Source organism: Marmota marmota, unplaced genomic scaffold (genome assembly GCF_001458135.2).
Source record: "Marmota marmota marmota unplaced genomic scaffold, marMar, whole genome shotgun sequence".
Taxonomy (NCBI): Eukaryota; Metazoa; Chordata; class Mammalia; order Rodentia; family Sciuridae; genus Marmota; species Marmota marmota.
In genome coordinates, this window is record NW_025999864.1 from 922,515 (window position 1) to 935,476 (window position 12,962).

Here is a 12,962-nt window from a genome sequence, read left to right on the forward strand (position 1 = left end):
GGTATTCTTTCATCAAAATAGTTTGACAAATAGGAGATTAGATAAAGTGAGGTAATCTTGCTCTAATTGTATTACTTCTTGTAATCCTTAATTTGATTATACGTTATGTGAATTCTCAAGAGGGCAATATAAAATAATAGAAGTGTGTTTCCAAAACTATTTGTGAGTTGAAACTTACATTTTTACTTCAAAGAAATTCCTTCTAAGACTTGCATTGAGTGAGGTTTTATATCCTCATTTCACCAACTGGGAAACTTGAGATTTAAGAAGATTGAATGTCTTCTCCAAGGATTATATAGCTAATAACAATCCTTTTATATTTTAACCCACACTTTATACTATTCAACTATGGAAATTGATCAATGTAGGCTTTGAGGCTGGGACACAAGTTGGGCTGTTTTAGAAGTTTCTGGTCTCAGTGCCTATGGTTGCCACTGGCTGTTCAAACTAAAATGGGGAACTTGAATGAGGGAGCAGTTGTGGTTTAGTTTTGTGTAGGAGGGAATGAAATGGGTCAGCATTTAGGCTTTGTTGCATTTGAGGTATTTGGCAGGAGTATCTAGTCGGCAATTAAATACCCCAAAATGAGAGGTATATTTTTGGATTTGACAGAACTGTAACTTTTTCTGTTGTAAAATGGTCCATTAAAGTTTGGTCTTTCACTTTTATTATAGTTTTTTTAAGAAAGTTTTTAAGTTGAAAACTCTTGTTTTTTTCCTAGACACAATTATTACTTCATGCCCAAGTGTCATATTTCATTTTGCATATGTTTTGACAGAAAGCTGTCTAGAAAATTTTTTAAGGAGAAAGTATTTCTAATCATTTTTTTTAGAGAGAACTGTACTTTCTAGCTTTTATGGAATGTTTTAAGGATGTCTATACGTGAATAAGTGTCCATGAAAATTTCAGTGTTCTAAGTAGTTGTTCACTTCAGAAGTGAGGTTGTAAGGGTGACTTAAATTTTTTTTGTTGTTGTTCTACTGTGTGTCTGATACAGCTTTGACTTCATCTGCTTAAGGCCTTATACTTTGGAATTATTAAATATTGGTTGACTGAAATCAATATTCTTTAACTTTCCACCATTCCTGGAATTAATCATTATTATCATCCAAGTTCCTGGGGAACTAGCTATTAGATCAGAGTGGATGCCTCCTCCTCAAAGGACCATCGTTACTATGGAAAGGTGATGCAGACACCTGAATACTTTGGGAAGCATAAAATACATGTCAAATAAGCAATGTGAGTATAATAGTTATAAACATTTAGCAGTCATCTTTGCTAGATGGGGGATTGGTGAAAGTTTTATAGGTGACTTGCTTGTTGTAGGATGGTGGACCAAACAGTGTTCAGGTGGTAGATGTCATGAGGGAGGTCAGAAGGCACATAATATGCTCACAGAATGATAAGGAGACTACTGATTTGGTTGGAAGCTGGGTTCATAGAACAGTGTAGTTGGAGACAGGTAAAAATATGGTAGTTTATGGCCAAATAGTGGAAGACTTGGTGATGCCTGATTTCTTCAGAGAATACCATCTCCAGTTCTCTTAGTCAGTGTTGGTGTGGCCACCACCCTTCTATGGACTAGTTTGACTCAAGTAGACCAATTAAATTTGAGCTGATAGAAATTTGCACATGTGCTTCCACCATTTGTGAATGAGGTAGGAGCTTTGTTGCAGGCTCACAGTTTCTGTTTCCATGGTGACCTGCTAGCAGCAGAATCCCCTAGGTTGGTATGCGCACACGTCAGAATTTTTCATGGAAAGGAAATTCAGGGCTTTTCAAAGAGTGAAGTCAATACTTTTTTTTTTTTTAAGCAGATGAGTTAAACATTTTTTTAAAATAAAAATGGTTACTACAGTTTTGATTTCCAAGTTAATAAGTAAGGCCAGACGTTCAGGCAGTGTTTTAATGGGTTTGAAATTCTGGCATTTAAATGGTTTCTCCTCCATGGTCCCCATGACAACAAAACTTAGCTCAGGTATTGAGTATCATCTTGACTGTGAAATATTCATGCCACAAAAATCCCTTCATCCTTCACGCTGCCCTAATAAACCAAGGCAGAGAAATTTCACTTATTCAAAATGTTATATAGACAAATATTTCATACTCATTTTTAAGAGCGTAATAAAATTGCAATTATAAGTGAACTCAATTGAATAATATCAATAGCATATTCTCAAATTTGTGTTTTGCTCACTTAAAAACAAATAATTCAGTTGCTAATTAGAAAACATAGTGTTTTATGGTATAAAACTTAAATTTGTTAATCACAGCAAAAGATTGCTATTTTAATAACACCTGTTTTGCTGTTAATAAACTCTTAAGGTTGACACCATCCCAATTTTCTTACCAAAGAAAAAATGTTTTAAGTTAACACTTAATGAAGCTGTACATTTGTTAAATGATATTTACTCTTTTTTTAAATGAACTTTTAAATCTTATATCAGTGGCTATAATGTGTGCTTTTTACAGCTTTGTTAAAACTAGACTGTGGGCTGGGTTGCAGCTCAGTGATACAGCGCTTACCTCGAATGCGTGAGGTTCTGGGTTTGATCTTCAACACCACATATAAATAAATAAATAAATTAATTAATTAATTAATTAAGATATTGTGTCCATCTACAACTAAAAAAATATTTTAAAAAAACTAGACTGTTGTCCAGACATAATGAATGAAGTGCCATCCAAAGAATAAGATACTTATCCATTAATCAATATCTCTTGAATTTTAATTAGGATCAACTTTTCTAAAAGTAACACTTATTCATTAATTATTGTTTAATATTTATTTTATTGGCTAATGAGGGAGAAGCATAGAATCCCCAATTCCAAGATAAACTTTTTATGATTTAATGTTTATCCTTATCTTGGGTAAGAAACCATTTGCTGATAAGACTCACTTTGTAATAATCACATGTCTCCATTTGGTCGTGTTCAGTACAATACCCACTTTTGATCAAAAGTTCAAAAGTATTATTAAACCACTTTTGATGTAGGAAGTCATTTGCAAGACACTGGAGATAAATAGAAATAACTTTTTAGGATCTAACTCATGGAAAGGAAGTTAATTACAGCAAGGGTGTGGATTAATAGTCTAAGAGAGAGAAATGCTGGCCAGTCTTGGGGGTTCTTACAAGATTGTTTTTATTAGATTTTCTGTTATTTCTTGTGATGATTCTATTCTGCTATATCCATGTTCTTGATTAAATGTTAGTACAACAAATAGCTTCATTTCATTTGCATAGTGATTCCACTGTTCTCATGATTCTCCATCAAGAAACTTTAAACCATAAGATGTGGCTGTCCATAAACTATTTTCTGCCATATAACATCTTTTGTAATTTAAATGACTCACTTATTTGGGCTCTGGAGCTTGACTATCTGGGCTGAATGCTGGTTCTGTGACCTTGGACACGTTGCTAATGTATTATGTTGTAGTATCCTTACCTGTGAAATGGGGATAATAATAATAATCCTTTGTAGGATGCAATAAGAATGAATATATCAAAAATCACTAGTGTGTTAGTTTTCTATTGTTCTAACAAAGGACCACAAACTTAGTAGCTTGAAACAACACAAAATATGTTGTTTTTGTAGGTCAGAATTCCAACAAGGGTATCACTTGACTCAAATGAAGGGTCCACAGGACAGTGTTCCTTGAGGCTCCAGACGGGACTCTGCGTTCTTCTCTTTTCCAGCTCCAAGAGGCCACCCACATTCTTGGCTCTTAGTCCCTTGCCTCCATCTTCAAAGACTTGTTTCTGCAGTCACATCTCCTTGTGCCTCTCCTGCTTCCCTTCACTACCCTTGAGGACCTTTGTGGTTGTATTAGGTCGCTGGGTAGTTGCCCTATTTTCAGATCAGCAGATGAGCAACCTTAATTCCAGCTGCTGCCTTTCTTGTTCTTTGCCACAGAATCCAACATAAGCACAGGATCCGGGGGCTAGGAAGTGGAAATCTTCGGGAAGGTCATTATTCTGTCTGCTTCCTACTTTGACCCTGTGCTATCCTAGTATCATAGAGCAGACATTGACGTATTTCTTCAATGCTATTCTGTTTTGGAGCAGATTTGCTGCCCTAGACAGCTGAGGGGGACCCAAGAGAGGGAGAAGTGGGAAGAGTTAAGTGCTGATGCTATTTGCAGTCCCATGAACTAGAGATAAAAAACTTTGTCTTATTTTTGTGGCAATCTGAATGGTTCCCATTTGCTGATTTCCTCTGAAGATTTGCTAAAAGCTATTAATAAGACATGGACATTATTTAGCCAATTTATATTTGAGAGGTCTTTTTTTCTTTCATCATTAAAATATGATCCAGCTACCTTAAACATTACAATTTAGAGTGGGCAAAACCTCAAAACAATAAATAAAATGGATTAGCATTTTCAAGGTACCTTATAGTTTACAATGTTTTCATAAAAATTAATTCATATGGACTGTCAGCATTTGGAGAAGTAAAGCAGCTCAAGTCTCTTGAGGGAAAAAAAAGTCATTTCCAAATATGTGCTTGCTCATCAATAAAAACACCTACCTCTTCCTTAATTAAAATTTAGGAGAGGTATGATTGAGAAGGGGAAAGTGAATGAGTAGATGAGCTCTCAGTTTCACAGCTGAAGCAAACTACTTCGAGAAACAGGACAGCCACCCATTGGTGGTGGCTGAGTTTCTGTCTAGTCTGGTCCTCTTTGTTTCCTTGTGTGACTCATTTTGCGGGGCTGAGATGGGAGGAAGAGGCATTTTTTTTCCCTCATTTTCTAGCGTAGCATGCATTTACTAACTCTCTCAGTGATTACATACAATAAAAAGGGATGAAGAGAAAAAAATCTATTGAGTTCATAAAACTCACTAACAAAAAAAAAAAAAAAAATTAAAGTCAGCTGATAGGTCAGCAGCCCTGAAATGATTTATTCTCTCTTGGAAAAGTGAATGCCAATAACAATAGCCATGATTCTGGCAACCAAGTAGTACTTCAGAGGGTGACATTCAGCTCTTGGCTTTCTCCTTTCTCTCCATTTCCAAAGGACATTCTCCCCAGCAAGTGATTTATCCTTGTTCATGTCGGCTGTGAGGCTCACAGGACCACACAGTGTGGTTGGTGAGCCAGGTCTATCTTCCCATGCCTATAATCTCAAAGGAAGTACTTTTTTTTGTTTTAAAAAAAGAGAAACATAAAGTGACATATTTGTTATTAAAGGCCTTTTGGAGGCTATAGAGAACATTAACTTCAATCTTGGAGTGCCAAAGTAAACTTGCATTTGATAAAGTCACGAACATTTTAACTACTGTCTTGATTGCCTCCAAATCTTATGAGGTAAAGAACTGACAAAGGTGGTCCTTTCTTAATGTCCCCCTTGATTATATCTCTGTATTGAAAAGGGGAAAAAAGGAATGAACTTGATGTTGACTAAATTAAAAAAAAAAAGATTGATGCAAACAACAATTAGTATCTACAACTTGTATTTCTTTTTTAGGGAGAAAGGGCACATAAATGTTTATATTATTTAAAACCCAATCAGTAGCTGTGTGAGGGCTGTGTATAGCTTTCATTTATAGCTGTCAACTTAGTGTTTTAAAATATAAAACCAAAAATAGTTGTTTGCTCTGTTGCTTTTATGAGTGATGGGCAAACTACATTCCACACACTAAACTAGCTCACTTCCTATTTTTAAAATAGAAGTTTTTTTTAATACCATATTATTCATCATTTACATATTTTTTATGTCTGCTTTTGTGTTATAGAGACAAAGTTAAGTAGCTGAGGCAGATACCAGATAACCTGCAAAACCTAAAATATTTACCATTTAGCCCTTCACAAAAAGATTCAACTACAGGGCAATTAAGGCACTACACCATACTAGGAGATGTGGGTTCAAAAAATTATTTAAGTCTGAGTTTCTCATTGCTTATGGTATAGTTGGATAAAAGATCAACGTGAAAGTGATAATACAAGTCAAGTGCCTATAATTGCAGCTACTAGGGAAATCAAGGCAGAAAAGTCCCAACGTTGAGGCCAGTCTAGGAAATTTATCAAGATCCTGTCTCAAAAGAAAAGTTTTAAAAAGAACTGGAGATGTAGCTCAGTGATAGAATGCTTGTCTAGAATGTGTAAGGCTCTAGGTTCAATCCCCAGTACCTCTTCACCACCCCCCAAAAGAGTTTTAAGACAAAAAAAAGTCCATTCGACATGGACTTTGAAGGATGGATAATGGTTCAAAATCTTATAGGTGCATGCCTATAATACCAGCAACTCAGGATGCTGAGACAGGAGGATCCCAAGTTCAAAATCAGTCTCAGCGACGCAGTGAGGCCCTAAGCAACTCAGCGAGACTCTGTCTCAAAATAAAATATAAAAAAAAGGCTGGAGACATGGGCTCAGTGGTTAGGTGCCCCCTGGGTTCAATCCCTGGTAACCCACCCACCCCCCCCGCAAACAAAACAAAACAAAACAAAACAAAACCAACAACAAAAATCAAAATCTAAAAAGAGTGTAAGGAAAAGCAATCCTGAGAAGAGAGACCGAGCAAAGGCTTAAGGCAGGGAGATGGAGAAAATGTTTAAGGCAGTATGTGTGGTTTATTCCTAGAGAGAAAGCAAGAAAAGTAACTAGTGAGGGAGAGAGACCTGGTAAGTGTAGGTGGGATTCTGTTGTGTGGGGCCAATATGGTCAGTGGTAAAGCGTTATACACTGTTGGGCAACTTGAATCACCAGCCATGGATGAGTACTATTTATCTGGATCATATTTATGCACTATTTCATAGTATCTAAAAATGCCATCAATTGTTAGAGACCTAGATAGCAGTAAAGAAGAAAAAAAATACTACTATTCAGACTACAACACATTGCTTTTTTTTTCATCTGGAATTATTTTAAACTACTAAGAGCTCTTTTAAATTTGTTTTGATTCAAGAAATTGGAAAATATGAACCTTTGTGTCCAGAGTATATAAGCAACTGGAACTATGGCATGACCACCACAGGATCAAGTGCTTTTATAGTTGTCAGTTTTAAGCTGTTACCACTTCATTAGTGTTGAAATATGCCTCTAACAGTCAGTAAAATAGGTGAAAAAGTTTTACATACAGATATTATATATATTCCTTCTGCTCCCAAGTTGGATTGAATGGAAGATTTCTAAAGCTCAATACCTTAAGTCTAGATCATAATCATTATTATCATCCAACTGTTATCGCTTCCAAGTGAAAAGGTTTTTTAATTAAGACTTACCTGCTGATAGTGTGTATCTGCTTTTTAATTGGAGTCAGTCTTTACTCCTTTTGAAGCCTCAAATATTTTCTTACGTGAAGTATTCTCATTGAGCATCAGTGATATATTCATATTTCATATCCATGTTTTGCTTTAGAAAATTCTTGCTATGATTTGAATGTCCCCTCTAAAGATCGCCACTGTGATGGTGTGAGTTAGGAGTAATTAGGTCATAAGCCCTCAGCAATGGATTAATTCTGTCATCAAGAAAGTAGGTTATCACAGGAGGGTCTACGATATAAAACAGACAGGATTGATCTCTCCCTCTTGATCTTTCAATCTCTCTCTCTCTCCCCCAACTACATGATGCCCTCCACCATGTTTTGATGCAGCGAGTAGGTCCTTACCACATGTGGCCCTTTGATATTGGACTTCCCACACTTCAGAACTGTGCAAAACAAATTTCATTTCTTTATAAATTACCCTGTGGTATTCTGTTACAGCAGGAGAAAATGGACTAAGACAAGTTTTTTTTTTCTTCCTGAAAATATTCCCCCTAAAAAGAAAATGAAATAGAATAGCAACCCTCAAGAATAAACTTTTAATCACAAGGTTGAATGAATAGGTTTGAAATGGAAAATCCACACACTTGATATCTCTATATGAGATAGCAGGGCCTCATTGTTCCAGGTACTTAATTCAGGAAAGCCAGGAAGGGTCATAGACTCCATATGATGGTTGTTTTTCTCGTTCCTTTAATATTTTTGTGTTCTTAAATTACCTACAATAATTTTAAATTCTACACTACTGAATAGTTAATATATAAATGGTAAAGTTGCTGAAACCCTAATTAAAAACATTTCTGAATGTCTTTATATGGTGATTTCGACTAGCACTAGACAGCCTCTAGTACGCTAGCAATTTTGAGGTGTTACTATGAATAACCAAATTCTTTATTAATAATGCCTAGGATTTCATATTTACAAAGTTATACAAAATATAATTGTAACTTACTTTTATGTGATACTCAGCTTTTCATTACTGTGACCAGAAGACAAGAATAACTTAGAGGAGAAAAAGTTAACTTTGATCTCACAGTTAGTGATTGGCTAACTGCATCCCTCTGGGCCTGAGGTAAGGCAAAACATCATGGTGGAATGATGTGGTGGAGGAAAGAGGAAAGCTGCTAAGCTTATGATAGCTGGGAAACAGAGAGTAAGCACAAAAGCCAGGGACAAGATATAATCTGCAAGGGAACACCTCCCTCCCCGCCTGGTGACCTACTTCTTTCAGGCATGTCCTACTCCCTAAAATTACCACCCACAGTCCATTCAAATTATTAATCCATCAAATGGATTAATCCACATATGAAGTTATAGCTCTCAATCCAGTCATTTCATCTCTGAACATTCCTGCATTATTTAACACATGAGCTTTTCCAAATCATAGCAACTTATATTTTAATTTTCTTTTATTGAATTATGAAAACTTCAAATTTTATGAGAGAGAAAATTCAATTTCACTCACTAGTTTTGTTTTTAAAGTGCCTAAAGCGTATATCCTTTCACACTTATGTTTGAAATCAAAATACATAGGTACAGTATTCTCAGGTGATATGATGCATTTGGGAATTGAGACTACATATTAACATGCCTATAGAGTGCATTTATTTTTTTCCAGAAAACCATGTTAAGATGGAAACAAGTCTCCTTTCTTTTATAACCATTATAAAGCATTGTGCTTTACCGTGTTTTAACATGGGGTATTAAACCTTTTACAGTTTTACTTATTTTTAAACCTAGATCTGAATATCATGTGCATTTTTCCTTTTTATATCTCTTCAGCTAAGGAGAAGAAATAGAAACACACACACACACACACACACACACTTGTTTTAACTGTAGTGCCGAAATTAAGCCATTTCTCAGTGGCACAACAAAGTGTGGAAGAGTCCCTTGATGAAACATTTGCACAATTGTGGATTTGATTTGAACAAATAAAGTTAGGTTTTTATTATCAGCTAGTATTGATGGCATTTATAATATATTGCTGTGCAGTTTTCTGATGTCAGATATGCCTAGTGGCAGAGTTTAAGTAAATATCTACTTGCAAAAGGATCTCAGTAAAAAGACCTGATTCTCTGTCACTGTTGGAAGATGGAGCCTTCCTCAACTTTCTCCTGTCTGCCCAAGGCTGACTCTTCTCTGACTGCATCAGGCACCCTGGGTTAGTAGCATTTGATCAGGACCAGGACAGTGGAGGAGGAAAGATGATGTTTCTTCTGATATCCTTATCCTTCTTGACTATTGGACTGTTGTCTTCCTCCCATCCCTTCCCTTCTACCTGAGTCATCTTCCTATACTCATATCCTCCATTGGCTATGTTAGGGGCACCTTTGATTGTAGAATTTATTTTTATTATATCCAAGAACATGTCTGCTCTGTTTACTAGGGGACATTTTCACAGACACAGTGGAGGGCATTGTTTTATCATCATGGATGTACAACATTGACTTTATAATGCACTTTGATTCAGGGCTGCATAGGATAGAAAACCTACTCAGCAGTAGCTTCCAAAAGCAGATAAAGGCAACCTTATCACAACTGAAGGGGAGTGTCGTAGTTCAAGCCTGGTTCCAGTGGCAGAGGATGTACAGGGCCTGGGGTCCAAATCCTTGCTCTGGGGAGAGCCTCACTGGCTTTCTTTGTGCTTGTCACACAAGGTCATAAGATGGCAGCTGTATCTTAGCCCTCCAATCTCCCTGATTTTTTTCTGACTATGTGGTGTTCCTCTGCAGAGGGGTGGTCATGGCACTGCTGGTGGTCTCTCCAGAGTCTCTGAGTTGTCATCTTTTTTTTTCCTGTTTTATTTATTTATTTTTTTAATTTTTATTTATTTATTTTTTAGTCATACATGACAGTAGAATTCATTTTGATATATAATACATACATGGAATGTACAGACATCAATCATATTGTCTATTCTGCTGCCCTTCCTATCCTCCCTACTCCTCCCTTCCTCTCCCATCCTTTCTCTCTATCCAATCTAATGTGACACACTTTTTTTTTTTCCTTTTTCTCATTACAACATCATATATGTATTCTGTATAACAATGAGGTTCTCCTCCCATCTTCTGTGCAACTCCCCTTCTCCCTCTTTTTCCTGTTTTACTTTACCCTTCCTATGTAGATCTTTGATCCATCTGGAATGTATTTTTGTATATGGTGAGAGTTAGGGATCCAATTTTATTTCCATCAAATGAGTCAGTTTTCCCAGCATCAATTTCTAAGATAATTTGTTCTTTCTCATGGATTTATGATGCAACTTCTATTGCCCAAGTTGGAACACACACACACACACACACACACACACACATTTTCCTTCCCTCTTTCTCTCTTATTTTTATGGAATTTTTCTGCTTTTTCCATGTCTCTTAGACTTTGTAATATGTCAGTACATGGTAGACAAATACCCTTTTGCCCTTGCCTTTTTCTTTGCTATCCTATTTTCCTTTTTCCATCTTTTTTCCTTTTGGTACTGGGAATTGAACCCATGGGTGCTCTACCACTGAGCTACATTCTCAACCCTTTGTATTTTTTATTTTGCAACCAGGTCTTGCTATATTGCTGAAACTGGCTCCAACATTGATCCTTCTGTCAAGTAACTGAGATTTACACACATATATCACCCTGCCTGGCTCTGTTTTTCTTTTCCTTCTTCTCTATGTCTTAAAATTGATAATTCAATAGCAGATGAGATCTCTGCATATTTGTTATGTAACAGGACTTAGTTTTTTATTTCTTTTTCACCCATAACTAATTTTAAAACCAGTTTCAAGACTTAGATTTTTAAGAAGACTGGATTGAACAATAACAATCTAAAAACAGCAATGTGAAAATCTAGGCATACTGACCACTACAGAAGTTTTTGCCTTGGTTTTATTTTGCTTTTTTGTTTGGTTAGTTGGGTTTTTTTTTCACTGCCAGGTAGAGCCAAGTGTTCACTTCTAGTTATAACTTAGCTCTGCTTAATTTTGCAATTTTATTTTTTAACTCATCTCCTCACACCCCCTATCTGACCCAAAATAATTTGTTTATTTGAAATTTCAAGTGAATAACTGAGAGGAAGTGCTTATTTTCCTTGCAAGTAGAAGACATTTTTGATTCAGTTGAATAGTACTTGAAAGATTAAGTAAATCTAGTAAATTCCGCCAGCAAACTGGACAATCCTGAAGTTCAAAATGTGAGAGTCTGCAAAACCCAGTCCCAGGGATTAAAGTACCTTTGGTTTCAGGCAGTTATTAAACCCACAGCTGTTTCAAAGTGGGCGTTACTTCCTGGAGAGAAGTCCACAGTCTCTTGGAGTGCTATTCTGATTTCTTCCTAACTTGCTGAAGGTTGGCAATCTCTGCTCAAATGTGGGCCCCACACCACAGGAAGCAGAAGGAATATCTCACGTCTGGGGTGGATGGTCCTCCTCCCAGTGCCCAGGGCAGGGCTGAGTAGTTTTCCTTCTGTGGTCCCCTTACTGTATAGGCTTCAGGCACAAACTTGGGAGTGTGTGTTTGGAATATTCTACTTGAGCTTTAGTTTTCAGAACAAAATTGTTTACCTTCTAAATAACTTTGAGAGAAAAGACCAAGGCAGGGTGGGGGAGGAAGTAGGAAAAGAGACTTTGAATGTGAAAATGCTTTTCTTGTAGCATCCCTTCTTGACATGGTACTTAGCCTTAAGTAGATCAAGATTGCAAATGAGTCCCCTGCAGACCTGAGGTCTATTGTCTCTTATACCAGATGAATTACAATATGTACTGTAGTCATTGTATTTTGGGTTACATCTGCTTTCTCTTAAAGTTCCTTGGTAAACCAAAACTTGGTGAGTGGAAGCCTGACTATGAAAAATTTGAAAAGCAAGTAACTGTGTCCAGATCACAGGATTTTTCTTTGTTTTTGTTTTCCTGGAGTTGTTCTGGGTTTTTATTTAAACCAAGTGCAAATGGAAAGAAGTAAACAGACACCCTTATTTTAGACTTATGAACTTGGTTTCTTTGACCCCTTGACTGCCAGGGCATCCTTGTTCATGTCTCCCTTACCTTCTGTCTCCTGCTCTATGGTTTTGGTTTGGGTTATGTTTGGGGAAAGTTTTACAGCTTCCATGGTCCCAAAGTCAGCAGGGGCTGCCAAATTATAAGCTGAGACAAACTGGTTCCTTGGTGGACAACTAGCATTCTTGAGTCTTCCTGTGATTTTGTTTTACCTTTGGTTCAGTTTTACATTAAAAGACCTTAGGTAAATTATTTCCTGAGTGAGAATTCACTGGGCTCTTGCATCTCTGTGCTGCTTCCTCTCTCCCTTAGGGATTGTCTTCCTGAGTCCCTCAAGAAAAATTGCTAGAAACCCCAAATTCTAAATGGATAGATGAGAAAACACCTTAGGTTTCAAACAATACTGTGTAATTGCTTTCCTAAAAAGCCAGCTATGGAAAAACCTTTGGGGTGGGACCTGACTGCCTGCCTGTCTGTCTATCTATCATGTCAATATTAAATGACATGTTGATGGTGAATTTAAATTGGATTTTGAGAAAATATTTCCAGAAGTGGTTGAGCCTGGATTAGACTCCACAGAGTTAATAGTCAAAGTTTCTTTGCATCAGCTGCATGCACCTGCTTTCTTGAGCAACCAGAGAGAGACTGCTGTGGACATTTTCCATAACTTGGCGATTAGTCACCTCTCAATCTGCTGTTTCTACCATGAGATAATTT

The 12,962-nt window shown here is 36.7% G+C and overlaps 1 protein-coding gene across 5 annotated transcripts in view; it reads left to right on the top strand.

The window, feature by feature from the left end:
* The window catches only part of Bicc1 (BicC family RNA binding protein 1), a 284,860-nt gene that overhangs the window by 201,092 nt on the left and 70,806 nt on the right, over positions 1–12,962 (top strand). The gene's annotated exons all lie outside the window — the stretch shown is intronic.